The following is a 12,037-nucleotide window of genomic DNA, read 5'->3' as shown; positions in this document are numbered from 1 at the left end:
TGTGCAGGCGTGAAGCAGTTTGAGGCAGATGGCATTTCTGTGGTATAGACGTCATCAATGCTGAGTTCCCATCAGCCTGTCTGCTTTGTGCACAATTTTGGTGGCCTCAGTGTGACAGACCGAGCTGTTTACTCCCTCAATAGTGTGTCACTCTTACAGAGGTGATGGCTACTCTTAAGGGCTCAACTTGGGGAACTGATCAGCTGCTACTCTGTAATATTAGAGCAAAGATTTTACACACAAACTTGCAGAGAAAATGGTCGAAAATGGTTCCCAAGCTGTCACTGGGGCAATAACCTTTATAAAAGGTCCTATGTACTATTTAAGTACAGATGTGTATACATTTGGTACCAATATATACATTTGAGGTAGTAATATGCACTCTTTTGTACCAATATGAACCAGTGAGGTACTAATACGAGCTCTTCAGGTGCAAGGGTGTAATTTTTGAAAGGGTACTACTGCGCCAGGTATCATTTTTTGGCCAGCACATAAATGACAAATGAAACTATTTGGTTTATACAGTAGATCATGATATAAAAGTAGATACAATTGTCTAGACAAGCTTATGGCTTTGGTTTGGGACCTAAATGCATTTCAAACACTAAAATGTGAAATGTACTGATGTCTTGAGGGGATTGATGTATACAAAAACCCAATTACTTCTGATGCTAAACGTATTACTGTTGACAAAACTTTTCAAATAGTTATGTAGGTGATGTAGTACTTTTGTAGGATATGTGCTGATGAAAGTGCTAGTGCTGGGAAAGACAGAGAAGTCCGATTGTAGCAGCCTATTTGACATGAGAAAGCTGTTTTCTGCTCTTTAAAGCCAAACTATAGCGTTACAGTACATGTAACATGGACAAATTAAAATACAGCAACTTTTTATCAACAAAATTGTCACTTTAAAGCATATTGCATCGTAATATTCATTCTTATTGCATTTGATCCTCACAGATTTAGGAAATACCTGCATCTTTACCTACATGAAACAATTGAGTTTATGCAGATGTTTAGCCTGCAGATTTACAGTTACACATCATGCAAAAAGTCATCGACGTAGACTGTCCATCTGTCTCTGGACATATGTTAGCCAGGTACTTTATTATGTTCTGACCTGCATAAATGTAAAACCAGACAGAGGAATTAACCAGGGAGATAGAAAAAGAAGTCAAATGACCTCATTACATTTTTTTAAACAATGATGGGTAACCAAACAGACAACTTTGTTTTATACATTTTAATGTGCGCTATCATGTTACAAACTAGCTTAGTACAGTTTTACTAGTAATATGGGAAAAAATTTATAAGAGAAATATTGAAAAATGGGTTTTATTTTTTATATTCTTTAAAGAGGAATATAAAAGATATAAACTTATATAGTATATAGTTTATACTTTATTTATATACTTCTTTTGTTTTTATTTTTATTTCATTTTATTTCATTTTTTTATTATCCCAAATTGCCTTTTTTCATTTTATGCTTGAATACCGGACAGTTGCATGTCGTACTTGTATGTATGTGACAAATAAAATTGTATTTATTTATTTATTTATTTATTTATTTATTTATTTATTTATTTATTTATTTATTTATTTATTTAGAGTCTTTACTGGGCTGTATGGTTAAGAACCTGTAACATTCACAAAACATTTCTACTGGACAAAGGGTTCGTCTAGTCTAGTGGGCACAGGTTCTACAGACTATGAGGTGAGAAAAAAATTACCAAAATGTGTAACCGAAAATGTTTCTTCTATGGCATCGCTGCGAAGAAGCCTAATAACCTTTATTAAGTGCACATAATCTATGACCTACTGACACGTTTTCATTAATGTTGCACGCTAGATGGAGCTCCAACAGTAGTGTTTATAAATGTATGTAGCCTGTAAATCAGCATTTCACGAGAAACACTCTGTAAAGTTTATTGGATAAAGTGGCCATGTAAATTTGCTTTTTAAACTTTTTAAATTAAACTTAAGCACTACATTTAGACTTTTATCTGAATTCTACCGTATATTTGAATTCTACCGTATCAGTTATATAACTATTTATCGATGTGGAAATCTCTAACTTTCTTTTATAAAAAAAACTGGTAGGCTATGCCGTTTTTAATTTAATGTATTTGATCTATTCTGTGACTTATAACGTTGTTTGTAATGGACCATGAGTCTGCTTATAAAGTAACGTTACTCATGTGACCATTTTTATTAACCCTAGTCGCATTATAAAGTGCACCTTACAGACAGTTTTTAAGTCATGTTTTTCAATGTAACACATGCACTGGCAGAAATTAAGAAAATGAATCGTTCTTCTCGGTTGCTCTGGGTGACGCTGCGTCTCCATGGCTGCAGCCAGTGGAATCACCGCGCGCACGTACACGCCACACACAGCGCTACACGCTCACTGAATCACATGGAGCTACTCTGACAAATCTGTGAGTATGAAAAAGCTGTATGAAAATGTTCATGTAGTCATCTACCGATCTGTTTGTTTAAACTATGTGTTTAACAGAGTTTTGTGAATCAGGTGTGCGCGATTTGCAATCCACGGGTCATATTTTTAAAGGCGGGCAGTTTGCGCTGAACGAATATTTTGTGTAGTTTTGGGTCTGTTATAGTCAATAACTTGTCAAAATGTCCTCATATCTTATGTATACGAGATGATGACCTACATAAATGGTTTGAATATGATTTTGCGTTATTTGCAAAGTTTATTTGTGCAGAAATTAGTCGTAAGTTACCGGCGTTTTCAGAACAAAAGCGATTCGGTGCTGCTAATCCGCTAGCGCGCGGCTAACAGTGTATGTCCTGGCATTTCCCTCACACAACAGCGATTATGCTCTTGTCTTTATATGTCGTATGTTTAATAATCATATAAACACGGAAAACGAGTGTATTTTCTTTAAGTGCACTAACTCGCTGTGTGCACGGACAAAGAAACAGCTGGGCGCGCATCAGCATCCATCACATAGCGATGTAATGAAAAGTAAACGAAAGACATTTAACTTTGATGCACATGAGTGTTGGCTCAGTCAGTCATTGTTGGTTAATTTTGTTTTAGTCGTATTTTAACAAAGTCAACAGGTTGAAATCTAGCTCGGTTCGTTTGTCTAATCCAGTGTGTGTGGTCCCTTTGTCTATCCATCTCTGGGCGCTGAAGTCTTGCAACATTTACTATGGATGCAGCGGTGTATGATTTGCATGGGAGCTGTAATATTTGTGTCACCTGAGCTTCCTGATGTTTCAGTTATGCTGTTTGTGTTTTCAGGAAGACATGTTCACAAATTAAGAGATCTCTCATTGCAGATTATCTCAAGTTCATGTTTCAGTTTCTGATTACAGCCGTGAGATGACTGTTACAGAAAAATGCTGGAGACATAAAGCTGTCTTTGTTGAGATGTGATCTGTGTGAACCATTTGCTCAAGAATTCAAGCTCTTTTAAGTGCTTTATTGTGTGTTGTTGGATTTGGCATGCAAGCAGCATTTTGACAGAAATGTGATTTATGTTCCATGTGCGATCCTATAAAGTTTTATGCAACAACTAGACATCTACATACATTTGCAGAAGTGTTAAAAGAATGTATGGTTTACTTTTCTGCTTGTGTTACACAAACGAACATACAGACATTATGCATGACTTGCTTTAACATTTATTCATTTCATCAAAGGCAAACAGGATCTTTCTGCCTTTTCTGATTATTGACCATATATGGTCTTTTTCCTTCGCACCTATTACTAATTGTTGACTGATTATATCAAAGGCAAATAGAAAAATCTTTTAAAGATTTATTTTTATGTGTCGCTTATACGCAAGGCTGTGAGTGGAAATATGATCTTGATAAAGTCGCTCCAGACACTCCTAGAAACTAAGTTTATGGCTCTTGTATTTAGCCACAGGTATTATAAGTATGCTGTTGTCTCTTAACTTGTGGTGTTTCTGGGAATCATGTTCAGTAAGTTACATAGAAATGTAAACACATCCTATAACCTTTTCTGTATGTAAACAAGCCTTTTAACTAAGCCAGCTTTTGTGGTTATTTGTTTCCTTTACCTGTCCATTTAGCACAACAAGCCTTGCATTGTATTTGTCACTGTAGTCCCAACACAACCTTTGCTACATGTACAGTGGAAATGCCCTAGGTGCAGGCCGGGAGGTTAAGCCCATCTCTAATCACTAAGGCAGGAAGGGTTAAGCAGGGATGGGCTTCCTCCTACCTGCCGTGCACCCACCCACCCTGACGCCCCATCCACTGTTTGCATTGGAATGTTGGAAGAGTTTCTTTTGGCTTTGTTTGCTGAAGTTTAATAAATGACGAAAGCTGCCACCATGGGGCAAGGGGTGGCTTCCTCTATAGCGAGTGAGTTACTCCCCTTTTATTAGGAAAAAGTTAGCAAAGCGGGAAGCCCTATAAAAAGGAGAGAGAATAAAGGGATGGGGTGTTTTTGTTTGTATGTTTATATTTTACAGTATTTCATCACATCTCTTTCTGTTTCCCATTTCAACAGATGCAGTAGTTTGCATTTTTTTATAAGAAGGTTTGTTCTGTTATTCAACCAGTAAGGCGGCCTAAAGTCTAATCAAAGTAAACGGCTCCATTCGAGGAAAGTCAGCCCCTAAGGGTATGTGACATTTACCCAGCATGCACTGATCTAAAGCCTGCTGCTGGGAATTCCTCCCTGAGAAGAGAGTCTTAGAAACCTGTAACTTAATGCTACATAATAGCAGTACTACTTTCATAGCAGAAATAAACCATAGGGGCCTAAGCAAGGCCGTCCCAATTCAGTTCTGCCTGTCAATCAAAGTGGCCTCATCTGACTTTACCGATGCCTGGCAGTTCTTGGCTGCCTGCCAATCATATAGAGAGGCAAAAAAAGGGGAAGAACGTATCAGAGTTTCAGAAGTGCACGGTTGCCAAATAAAGGGTTATGTTGCGATTCCCAATGGAGCCGTTCTCCCCGTTCCCTCAAACTGGTATTTAGGGTCATTCATTGGATTCAGAAAGCCCAATTCAGTCATGGTTGGTGGTGGCATATGGAGCGATGTACATTAGTGTATCAAACAAACGCATTTTACTATTAATATTTGAACTTGACTCGTCGTGACCTTACTGAGAGCCTGCCACAGTTTGTCTTCTGTCTGGTAGTGGATACGTCCTCATTTTAGGTTTTGATGTTTAAAAAAAAGAAATTGAGAAGTAGGTCACAATAGCAAAGAAAGTTTGTAATGTGGCCGCTAGTGTTTATAGCTACAGTGGTGGTTAGAGCAAATGACAGCTCTGAATATAAAGTTTATCTTTTTGCGTTGTAAGGTCTTACAATGAGTTGTCCTTCATTGTCTTTAAGTTTAGATATTTTAGCTGAGGTTGTGTTTAGTTGTCTGTATGACATGCTTAATGTTTGGTGGTTTGTACAGTTTTGCACTTACACTTTCTGTTCAAAATCATTATCTGCATCCTTAATCTAGATATTATGAGTTAATCCTAGTTTGGTTAGATTTAAGCATGATTTAAAGTTCTGCGTTTTGCATCTTCATATGTTTGTTACAATGACTGTTGATTATATTAAGTAGGGCTGCACGATAAATCGCATGTGTTTGTCACGCGCATCTCGTCAGTAATGCCGGTTCCTTCATTAGTAGTACATCACCATCAGCTGTTTTCAGATGGAGCAGCTTTAACTACACAGAGCCGCAGTTCACCGACAATCGGGGCAATTTCGCATTAATTATCGCGGACGTATCGCCAGCTTGTCAGGGAACCACGGCTCCGTGCAGCCAATGTCGCGCCATCTGAACGCAGCTGTTAACGATTTAATACTCACCAAAGAACCGGCATTGCTGACGTGGTGCGCGTGGCATCGCATGCGATTTATCGTGCAGCCCTAATATTAAGGGTCAAATATGTGTGAGATTTTACTATAATCCACCCTGCAGCACCTCAGCTGACTGAGTATGTGCTGGACATCTCATATCTGTATGTGTTTGTTGTGACTGTCACTGCGTGAGCTCCTTGACAAAGACATAAAGAGTCAGGATGGGGAAACGGAAGCTTACTAGAGAGAGAAAGAGCAAGCTGGTGTCCAAATCCCATAGGATTTCTTGTGGACAGTGCATATAGAGTATGAGTGTGACGATAAATCGCAACACACAGTAATAAACCTGTCCAATATTGATTCTGAATCGCAAAGGTGATATTATGCACAGCTCTTTCATGTATTATGGCTCTTTGATTAGTAGGAAGTCCTTATCAATCTAAAATCACTGTGAGTTTAAGTCGTTTATAACATGCATTTAAAAAAGCAACACTCGTCAAACATAATCATTATAAATATTCTTTATTATCATGAATATTCCTGAAAAGGTTTAAAGAACAGCGATATAAATAGGCTTATAGGCATTTCTTGGAGATGCATGTGTAAAAATTTTTTGCGATGCATATTAAGTTTCTGCACGAGAGCGCCCTCTGGCTTTTGGATGTGGCGGCATTTCACCATAATTCATTGAGAAGCATAGCAAGCAAATCGCAGGCAGGCATTGTCAGTCCTGGAGTGCTGATGTCCTGCAGATTTTAGCTTCAACCCTAATAAATTCACGCCTACCTGTAGTTTTCAGGCGACTCCTTAAGCCCGGGATACACTGCACGATTTTTGTCGTAAGATTGCCATTGTAAAACAATCGTCACGATTTCTTTGACCGTGGATCTTCGTCTGTGGTCCTATGTCGTACAATGAGAGAGTTCAAAGACGGACGTTTTCTCGGTCTTGTGTCCAACCTACAATAGTTTTCTGACGGTGTCAGAAATTCAGCATGATCAACGCACAATGTGTTTGCTGCTACGACCTGCATATTGGTATTTGGGTTCTACTAGCACATACTGGTGATGTAACGCTAATGAGTGACACAGCTATTGAAGCCTCCGTGTCATCATCGCACAGTCTACATGCTTGTCATACTCAAGTTTAAACGATCCATCTCGCACAGTAGGGATGGGCCGATTACCGGTTTCACGATTAACAACGATAAAATGTCCTGACGGTTAGTATTATCGTTTAAAATTATCATTACAACCGTGTTTTGATTACTATGATTTTGAAAACTCGCGGTAAATCCTGTCTAGCCAGAATCAGCTTGACACAGGCGTGCACGTGCGCAACAGTTTTTTGCACAAGAAAGGATTTAAGGGATAATGCATTGTATTGATTCACGGTAAACTTATTAGACAGATTTTTTTTACCACAGAAATAATTTCATGGGCATAAAATATTAAATTGTGATTTTCAAAAATAAAACTTGTTCAAATGTTTTCAGTGTGTGTATCAGTTCTTTTTCCACATTTCCATCTTATTTTAACAAAACCATGATAATATTGATAACCGTGAAAACTTTGGTCACTATAATCATGATATGAAATTTTCATACTGTCCCATCCATATTGCACAGTGTGATAACTTAAGTAATGATCGTATATGAGTGCAAAAATGTAGTGTATGGGTATGCACATGAAGTCATCGTCGTCGGCAAGAGGGACTGCGGTTACGCCCATTGAGTGGCAAAAGACAGAGCGGCAGCATTAGAGTAAAGCGTGACATCGGCGAAAACACTGTGAAACGCGTCGAAATGGTGATAGACTGTACTAACAGATTAACAAGAATTTGGAGCTATCGTTTTACAGACTTTGGAAAACATACATTCCAAAGCATATTATCATAATTTTTATTCTATTACATTTCATAAATAAACGTGTTTGTTTTACATTTAATATGTAAGTACATTAACGTACTTTTACTCAAGTAAAATTACACAATTTTTAATTAGGTATTAAATCAATTTTAATAAAATTTGCTATCAAGTCCAACCAAATTCAATTTAATCTGATAATACTCAGTTTTACTGGCAATTTCGTAGCAGCCCCTATGAAAACCAGCCATTTTGTTGCACGTTTTGCCACTCAACCAGGCGAGCTCTCGCGTGGTCACGTGTAAAAGTGACGTCAATGCATACCCTCTATTCCGGGCTTAAGACCTTGATTAGTGTGCTTGATTAGAGCTGGAGCTAAACTCTGCAGGACATCGGCACTCCAGGACCGACATTGCCTACCCCTGGTATAGAGGCACAATAAAGGGAAATGCATCCTGTGGGAATTCCATCCCATTGAGTTTTGCTGTATCTGTCCATTGTGGGAATCGATCTCTGCGAACATCATTTGCATTCATGCTAGAGCAGAGCTTGCTATCCATCACAAAAACAAACAGTGTGGTGGTCTGCAGGGCTATTGGAAAGCCCCCACACTTCAGTATTAACTATAGTTATCATTGCTTTGGTGGTTTTGATATTAACCAATATCATGATAGAATTTCCAGGAGACCGAGAAAGCTCACTGTAGTTTTATTTCTCATGTGCAGATGTATGCCGTGCATGTCAGGCAGCTGAGTTCAGTATGTTATGTATGTTAGGCAGCTAATTGCAGTACACACAAAGTATTTTTGCATCATGCTGTGCTCACATGCAAATAGTTTATATATAAATCAATTTAAAATCTAAACAAATATCTAATTATGCAGCAGCAGCTGTGGCCAAAAATGGCTGACCTGGAACAATGGGTAACCCCTGATAATGTTAGTGTTTATACTGATCCATCCAGAGTGTGTGCATGCACGCAGATCTATGATATGAATGAGTGTATAATCGGATGCTTACTTCCTTATACCGTATGTAAAAAAACAATGTGTAAACACAACAGGGTAGTATGTGAGAATACATGGAAAAGATAGGATAACCTACTGAGATTGAACTGAATCTTTTCAAAGTTCACAAAAACAGAAACGAAATCTAATGTCTTTGAGCGGATAACGGTGGTATTGGTAATCCAATAGCCAACATTAAACAAAGCAAGGCAATAACCCGAACAGTAAAGCCAGAGTCGTAGCAATAGGTTTGTGGTCGAAAACCTTGTGCTTTTCGTCAAATTAAAGTGTCCCCCCCAGAACTCTTTGGGACAGCTGACACCTTTTGCTTATTTACAAATGATTTAAATATGATTTGCATTATCTCTAACAAAAAACGCCTCAAGAAAGATTTTTCCATTATTCGTTTCTGATGCGATACTTAAAAACAAAATGGTAGAGAACCAAATTCTAATTGAGTACATTCTATCTCAATATGGGATTTTGGACACATCTTTATCGCTCCCTCTTTTTTCTTTCGATTGAGTGACGGGTATTCCAAACAGTAATCTTATTTCTTATCTCTCAGGAAAACATTTGAGCTTGGGAATGTTATTGCACAAGTAATTGACATATCTAAACAAATTAGATCTTTTTCTTCTTGCATCTCCCAGAAACAGTCTTTGTATTCTGAAGCAACATGCGTTACCTTTAAATGTTATTTTAAGATGCCATTCTTCATGTCATTTTTGCTGAACCGGAGAGTCAGCCTGTTAGTTTCTTCGAAATCTGAACACCTTTAATGAGAATTCTGCAGTGATATGCTATCCACATATACACAAAGTGACTGAGGATGTTTATAAACATGAAGCTGATTCCTGGAATTTTAGCTCCTCATGTCAACTGTGCCACATAATGGTTCTTGACCTTTTGGTGTGTGGGCTTGATCCTCATTCATTGGCTGCAGACATGAGACTCTCAGACGGGTCCAGTGTCTTTCACGTTGGTTCTGGAGTACTAAGGGATAGTGTGAAATGTTTGAGTACAGGCTGAGTGGCAGGAGACAGATGGGGTGTCACTGGATTCTTCCTTTCTAAAGGAGAGGGCCTTAAGAAATAGGACATGATCTTAAAGGCGCACTCGGAGGGGCTTCTTGAAACCTTTTTAAAGTTGGAAGATAACCTGGGATGTGTTTTACAGACAATACAGCATTTACAATATGACTATTTTCAGTTATACTTGTCAGATATCAGCGGCTAGTATATGCTCCTATGTTATTTAATGCACATCAGGCAGGAAGGACTCTTTGCAGAGCCTTTGCCTTGCTGTGGTCTGGCACCTAGATGTTTCAGTAGATGGGGATCACAAAACCAAACCAACATGCATGTACACCACGGCTTCTATCTCCATCTGTCCTAACCCCAAACTATGAATTTGCACAAGAAATTAAAGAGAGGCCTAGTGAAGGTGAGATGTATTGCAAAATTGTAGCTTAAATATGTGGTTTGATTATGCCCGTGGCAAACCACCATGAGCAGCACAGTTTGAAGCACCACTCAGATGTTTTTTAACTGTAATTCACTAGACATCCTCGGTGGCTTAAGGTGTCTCCTAAAAAAACACTATATAGTGTAATTGAAAAAAAGTAGTGTGATTCTCACGAAATCCAGATTTAGAAGGTGTCCAGCATCAGAATTTTTAAAAAGCCCTTGAAACCAATTTTTTTGCACATATAAGATTTAAGTCTGAACTTACTATAACCATTATTTAATAAAATATTACCTATAGAATTCTTTAGATTATCAAAAATTATCATTATCGCAACATGATATTACATTAAATATATGCATTTACAAATTCATGTTTCCGTAATGAGAACTAAAAAGTTGTCTAGGTACTATGACTAACAAAATTTCAACTTTTATCTGGAGAGAAAAAATAAGAACTGCTTACCTGGTAGCCATCTTGAGTGTCACAGTCAATTATTTATGGGGCTGTTTACACTTGGTATTAAGATGTGTTTTCATCGATCAGATCACAAGTGGACGAGAGAGACACATTACGTTTACACCTGGTATTTAAATCCGTCTCTTTTGTCCACTTTCGACCACTTCTGTCCTGAATACTGTGAGGGGGTGGTCTGTGAGATGGTGGGCGAGTCTCTCTGCTGTCATTCAAACCCGAGCGGGAGTAATTATGAGTTTATATGGACGCAAACTAATATTATGTCGGAGTCCACTCACTGCTTGTTTAGCAAGTAAACATGCTGGACATAGTTTTGTACATGTGTATGTAAGAGCTTTCTCTGAATTTTCAGCGCAATTGATGAAATAGAATCGCGCAACTTTCACATGTTTTCAAAGCGAAACTACGGAGATCAGCTGCTTTAGTTTTATCAATGAAAGGCTAAAAATAGCGCTGTTCACCGTATGTTCACGCCAGAAGTAAAAAAAGACGTAAAACTTGTGTTTACCTCAGATTAGATAAATGGGCGGAGAGAAGGCGGTCGCGTGTGACTGTTCGAATACATTCAACCACACGTTTTTTAATTATAAATAATCAAAGAACCCATATCCAGTGATGGACACGTTGCAGTAATGAAAATTTTCCCCTTAAATGTGGAAAACACACCAAAATTGGTTTGTATGATGTCATTTGAAATCATGTGCAAATTAGTAAATGAAGAGATGTTTATAACTGAATGCTTCTTATTTTGATAGCATTTACTTTTTTTATCAAAATGTTTCATGACACCTCATAAGTCTAATTTCGCGAGAATCACCCAATCATCTTGAAAGTAATGAATTTGGGACAGTTAGTACGTTGAGTATGCATGCAAGCTCTTCCTTTCAGTAGAAATGACCTGTTCCAGAACTTGCTTGAATGAGCTGATTTGTCTTTGGATGGGTCATGTGACTGGAAAGCAGATGATGATCTCCGTGTTCTTACAGGGATTACAGCATTGCTCATAGCACTCCTTTGATATGATAGGTACTGCAGGTCAGAAAGGATCATCTAGACCCACAGTTTAATTAATTTGGCATAGTCTTATGTAGCCAGATTTATCTCAAATGTACAGAAACACAACGATTAATAGCAGATGTAATATATTCTGTTACAGTACATTAAAAATCTGTGTGTGTGTTAAGGAGTTATACCAATAACCCCTTTCCCCTGGAAACACCTCTTTAGGTTTTTGGGTATTTTTCGTACTTGAATGATATGAACCCTGTTTTATTATGATCACAGTAAATTATTTTCTTAAAATGTGATTTTGCTTTATTATATAGTGATCTAAATAATAGTTTTATCAACGTGTGTTTGCCTTTATTCATGCTGTAACTGAGTTTTAAATCCAGTGTTCCCTGTGGT

General features: G+C 37.9%; 1 protein-coding gene across 2 annotated transcripts in view; it reads left to right on the top strand.

Annotated features, from left to right (window-relative positions):
• Window positions 1-2,284: 2,284 nt before the first annotated feature.
• ptp4a3b (protein tyrosine phosphatase 4A3b) overlaps window positions 2,285-12,037 on the top strand; it is a 33,876-nt gene continuing 24,123 nt past the window's right edge. Inside the window, exon 1 of one of the 2 annotated variants that reach the window (XM_055210369.2) lies at window positions 2,285-2,438. The gene's annotated coding sequence lies outside the window, so the exon portion shown is untranslated. The remainder of the gene's footprint in view (window positions 2,439-12,037) is intronic. The other variant, XM_073872244.1, reaches the window with a different exon arrangement.

This window comes from Misgurnus anguillicaudatus, chromosome 10 (genome assembly GCF_027580225.2).
Source record: "Misgurnus anguillicaudatus chromosome 10, ASM2758022v2, whole genome shotgun sequence".
NCBI lineage: Eukaryota > Metazoa > Chordata > Actinopteri > Cypriniformes > Cobitidae > Misgurnus > Misgurnus anguillicaudatus.
Note: the sequence above shows the minus strand (reverse complement) of the source record. Positions and strands in the feature narration are given on the sequence as shown.